General features: G+C 38.0%; 1 long non-coding RNA gene across 2 annotated transcripts in view; it reads right to left on the minus strand.

Annotated features, from left to right (window-relative positions):
* Positions 1–8,122, minus strand: part of LOC116239119 (uncharacterized) — a 328,962-nt gene extending 320,840 nt beyond the window's left edge. Inside the window, exon 1 of one of the 2 annotated variants that reach the window (XR_016466097.1) lies at positions 4,818–8,122. This is a non-coding gene — a long non-coding RNA (uncharacterized LOC116239119). Of the gene's footprint in view, positions 1–4,133; positions 4,236–4,817 lie in introns of those variants that run through there. The other variant, XR_016466098.1, reaches the window with a different exon arrangement.
* Between the last annotated feature and the right edge of the window lie 11,570 nt (positions 8,123–19,692).

The following is a 19,692-nucleotide window of genomic DNA, read 5'->3' on the forward strand; positions in this document are numbered from 1 at the left end:
ATGATGTGGCAATTTTTGCCACAGACTGACCTAGCTCTGTCAACTACACTGTTAGCAGGAGGCACTTCATTAAGCCCCAAGTATCATCTTTAAAAAAAAAAAAAAAAAAAAAAAAAGAAGAAGAAGCAGGTTACAAGGATCATCATCCTTTCCTGGAGTAATAAGTGATGCTTCAGGCAAACTACATCCCTGTTCAGTTTCCAGTACTGAGAGACACATTTAATTATATTTGGTGAGTGAAGAGCCAAAAATTCTCTCTGTGATGCCTAGAAGTATCCAGGAAAGCATTAGGAAGATCAGACTTCTGTATTCCATCGAGAATAGGACTGCAGCTGCAGCATTTTGCAGTGCAAGCATGAAGACATGGGGAGAACTTAAACTACATCTTTCCACAATCAAAAAATACATTATCAGTTCTATTTTTTTCCACCTGATTGCTGCTTTGTGCTCCTTAGTTACAATACCAGCAGTTCACACGGCAGAAGGTTAACAGCACATCCTCTAGATTTGAGAGCTCACACACCTGCAACTGGCAGGCCAGGTTCCACAGCAGGAGAGGACAGCAGCACACACGGCAGCCACGGAGACATTCTCCCCTACACACAGTGGGTGTACAGGAATGCATACAAACACTTGCCATCTGACTGCCATGTTTTGTTCCCGTCACATAAAAACTAAGAATGGCAATACTGGTTCAAACCAGAAGTCCACCTTGCCTTGTACTGCCATCTCCATTGCTGAACTGCTGGTTGCTACAGAAGAGTAAGCGTGAAGCATTATTTCTCTTGATACTGACTGCTAAATTCAATCATTCTGCAGCCGGAAGTTCTTACTGAAGCGTATTTCACAGCTTTTCTGTTTCCACCAGCCATCTAATCAATGAACAAATGTATTTGTACTCTTTTGTTATGAACATTCACAGAATCACAGAAACGCCAAGATTGGAAAAGACGTACAAGATCATCCAGTCCAACCATCCACATATCACCAATAGTTCTCACTAAGCCATATCCCTTAACACAAAATCCAAACGTTCCTTGAATGTTCCATTGCATATCCAAGTTTTTGCAATAGGAAGGAGAAAAAAAGAAACAATCAGTCATTATATCATTTCTTTTTCCTCTTTACAGTGAAACTCAATACTACATATGCTTCTATCATCTTGGACATAACTTTTCCAGGCTGAAGATCCTTAATCTCTTTAATGACTCCTCAAGAAAAAAAATCTCTTCAAATCTATGATCATCCTTGTTGTCCTTCTCTGAATGCATTTTAATTTTATAGCACACTTCCAGAAGTTGAATAACCAAAACTTCAGGTAACTATCAAGCTGTAGGCAAACTGTGTCATTTATGTAATGACACAATAAGGTTTTATGGTTTGGTCGCTATTTCTTTCCAAATAATTCCTAATAATCTAGTTGTTTTTTTCCTACAACTGGTATCATGCTTAGAGCAGATAATTGCTTAGAATGAAATGCTGTAGTTTGAAGATCTCTTATGCCGTAATACATGATTGACTGCCTTTGGTTTTAATGCAGAAAATTAACATTGTTTTTCCCAAGTGCCTTTATCTGCACTAAGTCCCATCTGCCATTTTATCACTCCTTCATGCAGTATAATGAAATCTTTCCACAGCTATAACAATATTTCATTTTTACTATCTTGAATAAATTAGTAAAACAAGTAAACTTTTACCATCTCGTACATACCACTTTTCTGGATCACTGTCACGGATGGCACAGCCCTTAGAAAAATTCTTGTGAGATTTCTTTATAAAGGAAAGCCGCTTATTTTTTATCTTGTTTTCTGTTTGTTAACCATTATGAAACCTTGGTAAATGGAAGTTCAATATTTTTTAAAAACTTATTGCTTAGTGACACTGCTCAATGTCTTCCTGTAAACTCTTGTAAACTCTTGTAAAATATGTCAAGACAATTGAAGGCCTCTTGTAGACACCCTTGGCAAGTAGCACAGTTTTTCCCATTATATCATTCTCAACCATAACCACAGTTCTATCCTTTATTACATAATTCTTACTGAATTCATTTTGAAGCCAGATTTATTTACCTCTAGACTTCCCAATGTTTCTGTTAAACCTCTTTAAAAGTGGAAGTCACATTTGCCATCAGCTATTCTTTTAGAAATTGTGATCAGTAGTTTGCACGCCATAGTGAGTCAGTGATTTCAGACGTGCTTGATTAAAAACTCCTTGATGAACATCATCTTGCTCAGGATGATGTTCTCATCTTCTCTATTTCCTCTCCCAGCAATTCAATTTGAAATAAGATTCTTCAAAACACATCCAAAGACATTGTATCGTGGAAACCTTTGGGACCTCCTCACGTCCCTCTCCAACCAACAAGATTCACCTTCCCTGGCACCGAGATCAGTCTGACAAGCCTGTAGTTCACCAGATCCTCCTTAAGACTGTTCTTGTAGATGGGAGTCACATTGGCAAGATTCCAACGCACTGCAGTCTCTCTGGTTAACCAGGAACACTGACAGATGATGGAATGCAGCTCGGCTATCACCTCTGCCAACTCCCTCAGCACCCTCGGGTGGATCCCATCTGGCCCCATGCACCTGTGACAGTCCAGGTGGAGTAGTAGGTCTCTAACTGTTTCCACCTGACTTGTGAGCAGTTTATTCTGCTCTTTACCCAAGATTTCCAGGTCGGGGGACAGAGTATCCCAAGGATAACTGTCTGACTTTGAAGACAGACATAAAGAAGGCATTGAAAACCTCAGCTGTTTCCTTACCCTCAGAGGTCACATTTCCTGCCATAACCAATAAAGTATAGAGATTCTCCTTAGCCCTCCTCTTACTGTCAATTTATTTCTAAAAAACTATTTTGTTGGCCAATTAAAAAAAAAAAAAGTCCTTTTAATCAGATTAGTTACAGCGCTGCTGATCGTCACCATCCTAAAAACAATCTTTCAAACATTAGCAGTCTTTTTTCTATTACTAGGAATTTACCAGTGTTCTAGCCCCTGAATTCTGGTCGCTGAACAGCACTGTCTTTATTTTCAAAGAGTAGTTTAGGTTGAATAAGACCTTTAAGATCATCTAGTTCCAGTCCCCCTACTATAGGCAGCGACACATCCCACTAGACCAGGATGCTTAAAGCTCCATCCAGCCTGGCCTTGAATGCATCCAGGGAGGGGGCATCCACAACTTTGCTGGACAGCCTGTTCCAATGTCTCACCACCTTCACAGTACAGAATTTCTTCCTAATATCTAGTCTAAATCTACCGTCTTACAGTTTAAAACCAGTTACTTAAATCTTTAAAGCTATTTAAAACTGCTATGCACCATAAAACTGTTAAGTCCCTTTTAACACAGTCAAGTTTAAATCTAAATGATACCATTGTCCTCTCTATTCTCATTTCTTCTGCAGACACAGGAGATCTCAACCATAAGAATCATTTGTTATAGCTTGTGAATGTTTTTTTTTTGTTTGTTTGGTTGGTTGGTTTGGTTTGTTTGTTTTTGCTCTCTGGGGTGGATTTTGATCAGGTTAAAAACATCTTTTGAACTTTCTTTGTTGGTGGTGTTTTGGTTTGTTTGGGGTGTTTGTTTGTTTGTTTTTTTTTTTCTTTGTTTTAAATGCAAAGTTTTATGCTAGGGGAACACTACATGAATAAATGTAAAATTCCATCAGTGGAATATACATGACATTATACTATTATACTGACTACCAATACCCCTTAGTAGTTCAATTTTCACTTCCCAGTGTTTCCTAGCTTACTTCTTACTCCTTGCTTACACTTCATTTCCTTCTTCAGTCAGACTCAGTGAAGGAACCAATTTCCCCATAATCTGGTCATCAGGAATTTTTTTCCTTCTTTCTTTTTTTAATTTTTCATTTAGTCTAATCAGCACTTACACACAAGTGTATCTTTCCTCTAGTCTCCAACACCTCTACTGTTTCAGTTCTAAAATTGTTGCAGAACTTAAACATCATTTTAAAGCAAAATTCTTATGACCACGTAGCCTAATAAATATAGAAAGAGTTGGACAAACAAAAGCAGATAGAGAATAAATTAAAGGTGAGACCTGTTTCTCTCTGAATGAAGCAGTGCTTAACTCCAAATTTAATTTCAGCTGAGATTTGTGCTCAAATGCATTTACCTCTGTGGGGTCACTGCAGTAGTTTTCTGTCTACTCATCACTTTATTTCTACGCTACAGAAATGTTGAAGGAGAAGCAAAGAAAAGCAAGGAAAGAATATCATGTTATTTTTATAGGCTTTTGACCATCTCTGATGTTTTCTTTAGGGGAAAAAAAAAATAAATAAAAAGATTGGAATTTTTTAAACTGGCTTGAAGCAGAAAATTTTTCACCTCATCATAAATACAAATACTCTGGACTTCCACGTTTTTAATCTAGTAAATTGTACTTAAATCCTATTGAATCACCTTCATACCGTCACATCAGTCACAGGATGTTGCATTGCCCGAGTCTTTGTTGCAAGAGAAATGAAAAATACAAACAATGGAAATAAAGCATGAAAGCCTCGCACGGCAGCAGCTGCCGTTGGCAATACGCATCTAATTTGCACCTGGCCGTATTGAAGCTTCTGGAGTAATTTGTAAAGAAAAGCAGCTGTTACCTTGCAGCTCCAAGCGGGAACACCTACCTGACACAGCGCGGGTCCGTTTTGGAGCTTTGTGTTTGTTTTAGGGTGGGTTTTGTCGGGAGGGGTGGTTTTGTGGGGAAGAAGGAGGTGGTTTGTTTCTGAGGGCTTGGGGTGGCGGGACACGCTTTTGGACATTTTAAGCAGAGCAAAAGCGATCTCTAAAGTAATGTAAATACCATAAACAGCGCTGCTGACGGATGGAGCACAGGTGGCGGCTCTCTCACACCGCGGAGAAACTTTCTTGCGAAGAACCACGCGTTCCACACTCGGAGGGCGGCTCTGAGGTCACCAGCTCCGCGCTTTCTCCGCACCTCTCCCGCTCGCGCCCCGCTGCTCGCCGGCTGCTTCGTCGCGCGCACATCCACCACGCTCGCCCTTGCAGCCGCCGTGCTGAACCCTGCCCGCGCCTCAGCGCAGCGCGAGGCGCAACGGTCGCGCTGCCGGCAACAGCCACGCAGCTCCCGCGTGCGCGGATAAGGGCGGAGCGGGCGGGACGCACGCCGAGCTGAAGGGCTCGGCCTCGAGCACAGGGGCGGAGCGGGGCGGCCGCCGGGCCCCAGGTGTGATTCGCGTCGCCTCTTCGCCTGGGGAGAGCCCGTGTGTAATAAATGTCCAAATACGCGGTATTAAATCTGCGCACCTTCACAGGCAATAGAGAGAGAATTTCTTGGCGTTTTCCACGGCAGCTTTGTAGAAAAGACGTTAAAAAACGCACGCAACAAAAAGAAGCAGTACTACAGAGGCAGCTGCAGGTGGCGAACTTCCACCACGCAGCTCTGCCCCTCACACTGGAGAGAGCATGATGCAGCACAAATCTTCGCCTCTCCACAAAGAGAAAGTATTTACGAATGGTATCTTCAGGCCCTGAGGTTAAACATACCCGTACAGTACTATGTGCTTATGTGAAAAAGTCATGCTGCTTCTTCAGCGCACGTTCCACAATTGCATGTAAGAAGAATCGTTAGAAGATGCTACAAGTAAAAGCCAATAATGAAACTATTCTGTCATAAATGATATTCTTTCCGAGTATAAGAGAAAATATTCATCGTTCTTAATTCAGGTTAGATCTGTGGAATACTATTAGAGCTAGCACATGAGCAAAAGCCTTAAATTTGCATGTCAAGGATCAGCGTTCACCTGAACAGGGGCCTCTGACTCAGGGCTGACGTCGGTCCCAGAGGGCCAGGGCAATAAATCTACTCAACAGACAGAGATCTCTGCTCCTCCAATCACTTCTGGAGCAGATGCCATAAGGCCTGCACACTGCTGCTCCTCCCTATTTTGTTAGCATCCCTGTTTGAATTGCCTGTCGTCATAGATTCCTGTCTGATGTTCGAAAGAAGCTGCTGTAGTACAAAACCTTGTAAGGAGAAGAAAGAAGTAAAAATGAACGTTTTGCATCTCCAAAGAAAATTCAGAAGATTCACTCGGGCATCCCCATAAAAATACTGATATGACATGAAATTTGCAGAGAAAATATCCTAGAATAAGGAGAAAATATGTATATTGCAGTGGTTCACATCAGAAGATTTGTGTTTAAAATGCAGGAGGGAGATAGAGACTAGACATGATTGAAAGCTTCCTAGTCAGGAGTGCTTCATTAAACTTCTAGGAGCAAAAGAGTAATGCCAATAGATATTTTCAAATAAATATCTAAATATTCAAAATACAAAACAAGTGTAATTGAAAGAAAAGGATGAGGCCAAACCAGCACGAGGAGGTGCTTTGTTAATGCTACCTGTCTCTGCCTACTCGCTCGTGGGAGGTGCACTCGGGCATTCATGTGCTCGGTGAATTACAATAAGGAGACATTGTGTGCTTTCTAAAGACAACGTAGCAGTGAGAGAATTGTATCTTACAGGAGTCAGGGAATGGGGGGAAGGGGAGAGGAATAGGCTTATTACAAAAGAAACAAAGAACTGGGAAGCTGAAAGGATAAATTACGAATATTTTTAAATTATTCAGATGAAGTAGACAAGATCGCTAATCCTAGGCCAGATGTCTTTCTGTTGGGAATATTCCCAAGAGATGACTCTCCTTACATAGCATTTCCTTCTACATCCTGCTGTAAACTTTGCATCTGTTTCATTTTTCAAGCCTGTCACATGAAAATATCTAACCATAGGTTTCCACCATTGTTCTTTCTGCAGTTGAAAACTCACTCTGCTTGCATTACCATCTTCCAGTCTGCAGAGAAATTTGTTGGTTTATTTCCTTCTCCCATTTCCAAAGAGCTATGCAGGCAGCAAGTCAGTGTACTGAAATCATTGCTACCACTTCAGTAACTGCATGGACATATATACAGTGTTTAGAGAAAAGAAGAAACTGGTCTGGCCAAGGACATTTCTCATATAAAGCAACATAGTTGTTCTTCTAGTTGTTTCCCCTAGTTTCCCTACTCTCTACTACTCTCTTAACACTTTATTTATATCTATTTTACTTGCATCTAATAATCCAAATCCAAGTTTAAATCCTCAGTGCAGTAAGAACAGCAGGTACACACAAATTTGAAAGTTGTGAAGTTGTGTGTTTGATTTTTAAACAGGGGAGAAGAACTAAAGAACTAAAGAAGTGATCTCTTCCTCCCCTTTAAATAGAGAAGAACTTCTTATAAATAAAAATACTACTAAGTGTAAATAAAAGGTGTCATATACACATCAGTGATTCAGGAGAAGTTCCAAACTTGCACACTATGCAACATAAACACATTACATGTGATAATTCATCTCTCCAAGGGTGTGATAAATGCTTTAGAACTCTAAAGTCCTCCTCACTCTAATTGCTTAGTGTTTTCAGCTAACAAGCATGATGCCTTCAACTCTCCACATGTTCTATCATTCCAAATGTCTCTTGACAAGAGCCAGTTAAAATTAAGAATAACTGTCACTTGCTACAGGACGTTTTGTAGTGATGGGTTTGGTTCTTTGTAAGAAACTTCCACTAACTGTTGCAGAAGGCAGAACAGTGAACCCTATGGGCCATGGTTATATTTTTTCATAATTTGTAGTTTTCAGTTATAACCTCTGCGTTCAACCATGCACAAGGAAAAGAATTGAAGGGCATTTTTCTATTCTCTCATCACATCATCATTAGAAAACAACAATCTGAGATTCCCACATAATACATAGAATCTCTGATGAAAAGTACTAGATCTAGAGTTACATTTAGTAGAAAAAAATGTATATATTTAATTGCATCTAAGACACTGGCAAGCAGACACTTCTCAGAATAAAACTAAGCAGCATAATTCACACAGCTAGCTGAATTTAGTATGTTGTAGCTCTTGTTTTCATCAAGATCTGGATAAGTGAAAACATACTGCTGATGCAAACATGGCACCAGAGTAATCTCATCCATAACATACTTTTCTTTCTTAATAAACTGGTGATATTTTTTCCAATTGGCAGCTGAGAAACTCCTTTTTTCAAGTTAAATTCCATGTTCTTACAAATCAGATAAAATTAATTAAAAAGTGTTTATCAAAAATCACTCCACTTAGTATATTGGATTTTTTAATTATTATTATATAGTAAATCCAAAAGAAAATAAAACTGTTTTGACAAACACAACTTTTACTGGGTTTCATTAGGCACAAAGAAATTGAATAAGGCCCAATGAATTATACCAGAGGCTACGCTAACACAGTAATATTTTCAGGAATAAGAAGTGTCACTCTTGTCCATATTTATAGTACAATTAAGTGTAACGAAGCATGATGAAATCAAAGTGTAATTCCAAATTAATTGTTACAAATGAGGCCAAGATCTGGCATAAGCAGTTACAAAGGACTGGTAACAGAATGCAAATTTGTTCATGACTCAGATGCAGTCCATAATCCAGTAGGAGTGGGTTCCCTTTGACATCTTCAGTAGCTTATGAGAACTGAGAAAGTACAGTTCTTACCCAGTTGCTAGCAAGCAGCTGTCTGGGTTGCAAAAAAGCAGTATCACAAACTGACAGTGACACAAATCAGCAGTTTCAGCAGTTTTACTCATTTTCTCCACTGTGGCTGCATTTAGAGTATCACAGGAACCCAGAACTCAAAAACTTTTTTCAAATGTCAGTATGTATGTTAGCTTCAGCTGGCAGCCATGGTGGTACAGTCTCACAACTTCTGCTGGTTTCAAAGGCAGGTTGGGCTTTCCCATGTCTGCCTGGAAAATAAATATATCTAGAATAATAATTATTATTGTTTTCTGTATTGGTGCGCAGGCCGGTTTTGCCCTTCAAAGCCCTTCACTACTTTCCATCAAGAAATCAGCGAAACATATAAAGCTTTATGTTTATTAACCCTTCTTCTAATTAAACATTCCCAAAGTCCTGGATAGCTAAATCTTGAAGTTATCAAGCTCAGGCATTATTAAGTTCAGCAAAATGTGCTTTTTCTTAGTAACTTCTTACCACTACAGAAACTGAAGTCTGACAGCAAGACAAGAGGAAAATAAAACAAGGTAAGGCTTCCAGCTCTTCAACGTTCTGGGCATGCAGTTGTATTGCTTCAGTGCCGCTCAAAATCCCACCCACATTCAGAAGCAAACTGAATTGCCAAGACTGGGCTTGGATGTCAGCTGAGTTTTTGCAGTATTCACCAGCTACAGGTTTACAAGGCTGCAGTGTTCAGTCAGCCTCTCTTCAACTCTTTCTTTATGTAATTGTTGACGCCACCCCCACAGACTGATATCAGAGCAAAACTGTTGTTTGACATACATATTGCCAAGGTGAAGAGAATAAAACTGCAGAAAAACCAGCATCAACTCAATCAACTGGATTTTCTCTCAGAGCTGAAGCAAGCTGATTTTGATCCTGCTTACCAAGCCAGCATTTTCTTGCAAAGCTCTGTGAAAATGCAGAGAACAAGAGTTCTGCCTATTCAAGTAAGAAGAAAGCATCCTACCAGCCGTCTGTTTCAACTGTTTTGACTCTAAAATGTTCTCCTGCACAAGAGATTTGTCATTTTCCTTAACTGCTTGTCCAGTGACAGATCAGATTGGGAGTACAGTGTCCCACAATAGCACTGTGTAGAAACAGCTGGGCTGGAGCAAAGCGTGCGTTTTCTTGAGTATGTATTACTTGAATGCACAGCACCATTGACATTTGTACCTTTGCTGGGTGTGCATCCTGGACAATTAGTGGGAGATTTATTCTCATCTTTGCATTTATTATTCTATTATTCCACTTTAGGAATTGAACAACTTATCACTCCTTGCCTCATCGGTGGCCTCCACAGCCTGTGGCCAGTTTCTATGGTAACTATAAGGACAGCCTCATAGACCTGCACTGCCAGCAACTGGCAGCAAGGGGTCAAGGTGAAGAAACATCATGGATATACATTTCACAGAGCTCTCAGAAGTTAAGTCAATACTTCAGGGGTTAAGGAAAAAGAGAGAGCTAATAGCTGAATATAGAGTGATTAAAATAAGGAAAAGGAGGCAGAACTTTGAAAACTCAGAACACAAAACTGCAAAATTAATTTCAATAGTAAAGTGAAATGTGAACTATCTCTGTGAATAATATTTGCCTCAGCAAAAAATTACTATTTGCTCTTTGTTCTACAAAGCCAAGTACATATGAAATAAGAAAAGAAAGACTTGCATGATTGGCTTTCTGTTAGATTCTTGCCCCCTGCTTAGTGCTAGACAAGTTTCTGGTTAAAACCAGCACTGGTTATTAAACAAAGAGGCTTTTACTAAAATCCCACTGCTAATATCCTTCAGGATATTTGATAGCATGCCAGCTGTACTGTGAGCTCAGAGGCAAGCAATGCAGGCATTTTAAACATCAGGCTCTATAGGCTCCATAGGCTCCAGAGTAGCATTCTCTTAAATTAAAAAAAAAAAAAAAAAAAAAAAAAAAGCAAAATAAAAAAAAAAGCAAAATACACTTTGAGAGGCTCTTTCTGCTGTGGACATATCAGATCCTCTTCCCACCTCATTTGCAAATGCAGAGCTTCTCATTCCCAAATGAGAATGTATGACATCATTTAGTAATTAAGTATGGCATCATTCAGTAATTAAGTAGAGGCAAAAATTATATTAAAAACTATTCTGTGCTTTTTTAGGAAAAAGTAACAGGAAAGAAATGGCAAGCCAGCATAATCAGTGCACCTGTTCACTCTGAACTTGGGCATGATAAAAGCTTTCACAGTATTCCAACTCAGAGCCATATACACACCTAAAGTTAAAATGATCTCTATTAGTTACTAGGAAAGAAGAAATAGCACTCAGTTAATCCAGTAGAAAGGCAAAACGAAGAATACATCGTTCCTCAGAGCACCTAGGTGTTGCTCTTCCTACACTACTTCCATCTATTTTCTTACCTTGGAAAACAAAATTTAAAGCCTACTTTTGTTTTTCAGCTTAGCTCAGCTCTTTCCTGACCAAACCACACTTCAACAGAAATAAAATTGTAATACACAGTGGGTCTAACAGAACGCTTGCCAAATACCACACTTTGCTATTCCACTAATAGAGATTATACACGCAAATAAGTAATACTAAATAAATAACAAATAATAAATTATACACACATACACACAATATAGATATTTAAGTACATTGTATCCTTCTTTCCATCTCTAGAAATGTTGTGAACTCTTCAGGGAAGGGATTATGATGATACATTTGTGCAGTACCTAGCACTATGAGACCTTGATCTTAGCTGAAGGCTATATATGCTGCTAAAATACCTGCTTTGCAAACAGAGATAAAGACAGAAGCGACACAGAATTTAAGCTTCATAACCGACATGTCTGTAGGTTACTGATGAGAAGGGAAAGGAGTTTTTCTTTTTTTTTTGAACTTTGATACATAGACAGTTAAAATGTAAAATCTCAGGAATGACAAATGATTCCTATCAGCATTTTCCAGAAATAAAGATTGTTCCCCAAATGCTAAGCAATATTGAAAATTTCTGTTGTTATACCTGGAAAATACATTACATAAATGTTTATCTGACTCAAAAATAAACTTTTACATATATTTACTTAACTATTAGTGCTTTATACAAAATACATGTTCTGCTGGCTGGTTGATTTAAAAGCTTTTCTGGATTCTTCTGATTTTAATTGTAATTTTAAGTCATATGTACAGCTACTGGATTATTTCCATGTACTTATCTTCCAGTAAAATGTACGTATCCTACAGATATCTTCACAAATGTATCTAAATTAGCTCTCTTCATTATGTAGAGAAAAACAAAAACAGGAAAATAATGCCTTCTAAAATATACATTCATGCTTATGAACTTCCTGTTTGCTTTCTGATTTCTGGTTGCCCTCTGTGCCTAGCATACCATACAAAGGCTTGTCTGCCACTAACATGTCCCTGCATCCATTTTCTTATTGAATTGAGTTCCTTTGCCTCCCACACATGCATTCATGGCACAGGACCGTGGGCAAAGACTTCTGAGTTTTCACACTGCCTTATTCAATAAAGGAATGTGACTATCTCTTCCCTTTAGCTTTTAGGAAGGACGACCAGCCCATGTATTATCTTGAACGAAGTCCATTATTGCTTCCTCGTGTATGCTCCTGCATAATGTGGTTTCCTCCTCTGCCCAGCAATTCTAGTCTATAGCTCCTGAATCACTGAAGTACATACTGCTCTGATTCATTTGATCTTTCTCAAAGCCTCTATAAACTGAAAAGCTAGTGAGTAAACAATGCACACTGTATAACAATTCATTAAGTGTTACTGCTTGCCTTAAAACTGTAAATGCCACCTGATATGTACTCTTTGGGCTGCATAAAATATTTGTATAAATAGTTATACACAGAGCTCGCACAGACAGTTGTCACTGCTGCATGATCTTGAGTGTGCAAAGGCCATTTCAGCTTTGACCTTATACAGAGTGAATCAAAGAGCCCTCAAACTTTGCAGCAACTTTCAGCTTCCTCCCTCGCATGGATCCTTCCTTCTCCAAATCATCAGAATGGATCTGGGCTTTCCAGCACATCCTCAAGCAATTTAACATAATAGTCACATCTCAGAAGTGAAAGCTGTCTTCTTCCCAGACAGAAATTGAACACTGGAGGAAAAGATTTTCTGGGTTAGCATGTATTCAGCTGAGTAACAATGGAGTGAGAGCTCTTAAACCTGGCTAAATAGCTGAAGCTAATTTGTTGTCATCTGCCAAAGCAGCATGCTCCTCAGGACTATATGCTATATAAAAGGCTTCACACATCAGATGCAGTGCAAATGTATGCAAAAAGCATAAACCCAGCACTGCAATCAGGTTAGGTTCTTTTTAAAGTTTGATTATTAGGAAAGTCTGTCATTCACATACCTCAGTTGTGCAGTAAGAGACAATGGGAGACCTGGCAAGGTTTCAGGCTGCAGTTCATTGCCAAACTTTGCCAACTCTGCTACATCCTTAGATCTTTATATTGCTACCCTCAATACCTGGATTAGCCAAATGTTTTCCTTAGCGTTTTCTTCACTGATATCAGAAATGGACTGAAGGCTGCATAAAGATTACATTCTGGCATGGTGTCGACAATCCAGCGTACCATCAAAATAAATAGTGGTTAGCTGATTTTCATCTTTTTATTTCCTCTGTTGGCTCAAAGAAGGTGCTAGAATGGCTAATTTTTAACAGTTTGTAATTAAACGTTCACCATTCAGAACCCAAAGTGCAATAAAGAAACTAATCAATAGTACCATATATGATGTTATAACATTTTGGATTCCTGTCAGGTAAATTTCCAACTATTTCATAAGTTAGATTACCAATCCATGTTTAAAGAAAACCAAGAGCCAGTTTCTCTCAAGCAAAACTCTCACATCAGTATTCACAAAGGTGAAACTGTCTCCTTTAGTATTCTTACACAGCAGTCCTTTTGTATTCTGCTGGGGCTTTTCATCTTTAGCTTTAAATTCCAATAAACAAGAAATTGGCACACTACCAACCTACTCTAGAATGCCTCAAGGGTTTTTGCCTATGTAAGGCAAAATATCATCTCACACCTTCAACAGTTCAGATTACATTTATATTTTCCTCTCTCTTTCAAGTGTTCAAATGTCTCCTGGCCAGCTGAGATGGATGGCAAGTTCTAAGGTGCATATTATAGATTCACTTAATGTTTAGATTATGAGATTTCCTGTGGGTAAATTCTGCAGCACCCTCAGAGGTGAGTCACTTAAGCTGTCTACTGAAATCCCTCTTTTTGTCCATTACAGCAAATAATCATCACCAAGTTTCCTCAAAGATAATATCATTTAAACTGAGACAATCCAATTTCTTGCCTCTGCCTTCTGCAGATTATGAATAGAGTGTAAAATAGGAGTAGGATGGAAAAACATGCTCTTAGGCAAGTCCTTTGGATGTTCCAAAAACTCACCCACAAAGCAAGCTCCTTTCTTTTCTTTCTTTGTGAGCTGATTATTTAGTTCCTTTACTTCTTAAAGCATCTTATCTCAGCATTTTCCATGTCAGCCAGTAGCTTCCATGACTCCTTCATTTCCTGAAAAAACTTTCTGAGTCATGACAGTCAGGTCACTGAGCACCTCATCAATCTGTCTTACTCTTACAGACCAAGAGCTCTGTGACTTGGCTTCCACATTTTCTCAGATACTTTTAATTGCATGGCTAACAGAAGTTTTATCTCATTTGACAATTCATCTCCCAGTCTCTTTTGGGAGATACTTAATGCCATTTTAATTCATCTTACAAAATCTCTAGCTCTTACATCTCATCTCTTGGACTTTTAACCTCTTTTGCTCACCTAAAGGTCCATTCAGCACCCTGAAACAGCTCTGTTTGGGCATACTGGGAGCATTACCTTACAAGTTTCCTTTTCACTTCAACACCAACACCAATGTGTCAACATACAGCATGCATCCACAAGATAAGATAAGAAGTTCTGCGATATCATCCTTCTCCTTCACAAAAACATAAACAAATACCGGCTTTTTGAACATTAAAGATACAGAGAAGTGGTTTCCTTCAGCTTTTACATCAATCCTGTAGATCTCTATTTCCTCACAATACCAGAGTAATAGGTATTTGTCTGATTTTCTCATTGCTGGCTCACTCTGCCACATCAGCCAACAGACAGTTTCTGAAGCTTCAGTGTCCCAGCCTTACAGCGTGAGATGGAGCAAAAGGGCACATTCATTTAGTTAAACACAAGTCTTATTTAGGCTGTCCATGAAGGATGAATGGCTTGGATTGCATTTTTATTGCTTCACGTATAGCTCTTAAACTAGAACACGGTTAGCAAAATCCATAATCATTTAAGTGTTAAATGCCTGTCTTCTGTCAGTCATAAACACAGCACCAAAGCAGCAGAATGTGGAAGGCCTCAGCAGGTCAAGAGGATAGCCCAAAATTACATCCACATTTTTTTTTAACTGCCAATAACTTTTCTTCTATCGTAAGAGGAGCGTAGGAGTGATTATGTATCATGCCTGCATTGTGATGCTGCTGTGGCAACTGCAGGGCTGCTTTGTACCTCCTGTCTGATACAGAGCAGATGCTGTTCGTCTGCAGAGCAGCATTTTTGGTTTGGGTCAAATAATGCTTGAAAGTAAGTAAGTAAATAAATAAATAGCCTCTGAACTGACAACATGTCCCAGATAGGAATGACAACTGCACTACTCCAAGGAGCAATTCTTTTCCAAAAGAGTCTGAATCAGTGCTAAAAATATTACATTGGAAGATATAAATTGAAATCTACCTGCTTATAATCCGTGCTAAACTCTTACTATAAACTCTAAAACATTCAAAAACTGAGGATTTCATCTTTCTGATAGCAACAAATAGCTGCTTCTAGAATTGGCATGAACCACAGTTCCAAATTAATGTTTATTAAGAGGCAACTATACCCAACAAATCAAATCCAATACAATTTAGACATTATCCAACTAGCAAAACAAGCTTTAAAAGGCCTTAAAGTTTAGATACTGATTGGAATATGAAGAAAGCAATAAATTTTCACCTCCTGCTCACTAGTACACCCATCGCCATCTTAAAATCAGTCAGGTATCACAACTATTTGGAAGGTTGTTCCAGAATCCTATTTTTCTTTTAATTAAATAGCTACTGCTTCTTCTGTTCTGCCTAAATTAATGAATAGGTGATGCTCCTTTGTCCTTACATAATCTATTTTAATTCTATTGTGTATTTGCTATAATATACTATGCCAGGGAAAGACCCCATTCAGTTGTCCTTAATTAAAATGAATACTAGTATGAAATTTACTTCAAACTAGTAATAATAAACTGTATTTTCTGCTGACACAACTGAACTGTTACACAGTTCCTCAGCCTGCAACCAGCGGTCATTCCAAGATAAATACTCAGTTTTAGCAATTATCTTCCAGGTATTCTGGAAACTGTCTTCAGTATCATTAGAACCAGAGTGCCTGGTAGCTTTTAGATCATTTCTGTTCTCAGTTCTAGTTGTACTATTCAAAGCATTTCCTCAGAACCAAGAGCTGCAATTACATTCTGCCTGTGCCTAAAACCTCAGACCCATTCCATTTAGGTTCTCTGACAGTCTCCCATGAGGCATAAGTCTATTTCACTCACTGAGCTCATTAGCATCTATTCCCGCTCCAGTACGTAGGCAGAGCTCAGACTTACAGGGTCTTTCACTTAAAAGCCTATTTCAATGGCAACTGTACACAGAGAAAAGAATGACTATGAATTAAAGATTAAAGGAAATCAGTGGGTATCAGGTTTTAAGTAAAAGTAACAACAGCCATGCCAGCAAAATCTTGTAGTGTAGACCTGACATGAATGACCACTTGAATCAAAAATTCAGAATGAACAGAGGGTTTGTGTACTAATTGCTTATACTAAGATCCTACTAATACAATTAAATATGCATTTTACAGACATGCTGATATTTGCAGATAGATAATTCCTGCTAGCAGTTACATGTGGTTGAAATCTATCTTTCTTATTAAATTCCACACTAGGACTTTTATCATTATGCCATTTTTATACTTTAAAAATGATACCTTTGTTTACTGGACAAGAGTAACTATTAAAAGTACTGCACAACGTTAGGGATCTACTCTTTAGAGGTATGGATAATATACAACTTAACTGAAGCTCCAGAATAATCCCTTTTTTTCTCTGCTAGAGAGCGCATTATTTTTAATCCAAGACTTGATCACACTGTTATAGTTTTTGTGCTTGTGTCCAAAAAACTGATATTATTTCTACCATGAGATACATTTGCATTTCAAATATTCCCTTGTTAACACTTAAGCTCTTCATGAGTTTTCCTAAATGAGATAAAATTCCACGTACGTCTCAAAAGCAGGACATACCTTCCATTTTAAAGTGTTTGTTAGGTGGTATCACATATGCAGCTCCATCTCTGAACTGTAAAGTTAAAAAAAAAAAAAAAAAAAAGTAAAGTATGTAAAAAAAATCTCATAGAGGAAGGGAAAATGTAAATGCTGATTATGGCAATGCTACCAATTTGTATAGGAGGAGAAATGACTCATCTTTTATGAAGTTATCTGAATGCACTTAGCCAGTGCCAGCATCATAACTGTCAGGCTTAGAGTATTTCTGGGAATCTAAAGAGCCTGACATTCCTGTCAGCTCCAACAATGTGTATCCTTAATTAAGAAATGCATACACGCATTTATGAAATATTGTTCCTGTCAAGTGATCCAAGGGTTCATACACAGAGGAAATCTATTCTGGAACATGCCAGGGTGTGAATGCAACCTGTCCATGTAGGAAGTATCATGATAGCATTTTTATCCCGATTCCCATTTAATTAAGGATGAAAAAAGAAATCAGCATTTTGCTGGCCTTTGTGAACTTGCAGTCATATTACCTGTCTCATTAATGTCTGACTCTCAATTTTATTAGTGATAATTTACGTTGTACATGAGGAAAGAAGACAGCACTCATTAAAGCAACGACAAAATTATTGTATGTTCTGATTTTAATTAAACACTTGATAGATTTTCAACACTAAATAGAAAAAGTGAGAACACTTAAACAGATATACTCAATTGCTTAAAAAAAAAAAAAAAAAAAGAAAGAAAAAAAAAAAAGAAAAACAGTTACCTGTGGTATTAACTGAAAATGACACTTCCTGAAGTATGGAAATCTGCAAATCAGTTTTTGAAATCAAGAAGGGGAAAGTTTTAGTAGGAATTGCGTGCAAAAAAATGTTGCTGAATATGCAAGAGAGGTCTCAAGCTGTAAATATTTAAATGAAGGTCATCCTTGAGACTGCCTGCAGACAAGCCTCCTAGACAACTTCTCCAATCACTTGTTTTTAATATTCCAAGGAATAAACACAGGATTTGTAAATTATGTATTTCTGGAACTATTTTTTATTTGTTAAGCTGAGAGAAATGAAACATGAAAGATAATAATTTGGTAATCAGAACCAATAATTCTGGACTTTCCTCCTCAGAAGAAAATCAAATAGATGCACCGTGTACATCTTTTCCAGTCTGGATACTTCTACCCATGGTGAATGCTCACTCCAAAATAAAAGCAGACAGCATAGAATGCCTGGAACGCAGTCTGTCTGGTCTTTTCTTTTTTTGGTGATTATTTTCTTTTGCTGTCTGTGATGTGATGTAAATGACAGTCTCAGTTTCAATCTGGAATTTCACTGTGGAACGCCCCAGCTTGTTAGTTAATTCTATTATACAGAATGTCTGCTCAGGAGTTTGCAGAACTATGCTAACCACTCTAAAATAGTGTCTTTGATGTGTGCCTTAGCATGGAAAATATCAATAGCCACTCTTTGCAGGGAATTGCATTCCCAAGACCACAAACAGCAGTAAGATTGACCAAACACATACAATAAAAGCCACTACAATGAGTTACAGATGGTAAAATTGAGAATGATTAATGCCGGCCGTCCCTGCCGTCTTAATAGGTTAGCTCTACACTAGAGCTAAAACAGTATGCAGTGAACTCATACAACTTTTTTAAAGATCCCAGCAATTAAGACTAATTAATTTTCCTCAGCCTTGCTCATGGCAATTCTTTTTCCTATAACCAACGTACTTTACAGAACTTTAAAACTGTATGGTAAAAAATGGTAGCTTCATCTTTCTAAGCTTCTTACTAAGCAGCTTACAAAGATGAAGCTACCATAGTTCAACAACTGAACTACAGACTAGAAAGTAAGATTAATTATGTTTTTCAATTTAAAAAAAAAACACTGAAGTTAAAAGGCATAGTAATCACATAACAAGGCAGCAGTTGTCCCATAATGCATGTATCCACATGCCTCATTACAAGGGCCTTGTCACTTAGGAATTACAAATCTCAGTCTTCAAATTATGAATTTAAAACATCGCATTACCAAGCTTGAGGGTTTAGTAACTGTGAGTAGAGGAAAATGTTATGGGGAGACACGATAAAACATGATAGCTGAAAATATGGAATTGATGACAGACTTGATGAGATGAAGTTTAATTTTAAAATTTTAAAATTTTATACTGAAATTATAATATATACACTACTGGTTCCCGCTTCTAAAATTAACAAAAAAAAAAATCACTATGCAGTGGTAAGGTATCACAAATGCCAACGCAGTGTTGTGAATTTGGTTTGCTGCCTTTTTTTTATTTTATTTATTTATTTATTTGTTTGTTCTCCTGGAGATCAGTTACACAACTTTAATGCACCTCGGGATACATTTTCAAATCCAGCTGTTGTTAGGGATTAAAATTTTGATTTTGTTCTTATTCAAATTCTTCCCCAAAAAAGCATAGCTTCTGTGCAAATAAAAGTTAATCTCACCAAGTTTATAACATAAAACACCATGAAAGCAAACAAAGAGTGGATCAACTCCATTCTGAGATTTAATTAAAATCCTATTGGGATTACTTTCTTTGCTTTAATTGGAATTGTATTATTTTGCTGACATTACAAGAGTGAAGAGCATGGCTAATTATCTTCCAGGTTTTCAGGACATCACTATAAAAATACAGAAAAATCAAAATTCAGTATCTGTAAACCTGGAAGATATTAGAATTGCTCATTCTCCTTCCACACAAAATAATTCTGAGTTGGTAGAAATGCATGGAAAGTTACACTAGGTTACAAGGACTCCATG

This window comes from Phasianus colchicus, chromosome 4 (genome assembly GCF_987193195.1).
Source record: "Phasianus colchicus chromosome 4, bPhaCol1.hap1.1, whole genome shotgun sequence".
NCBI lineage: Eukaryota > Metazoa > Chordata > Aves > Galliformes > Phasianidae > Phasianus > Phasianus colchicus.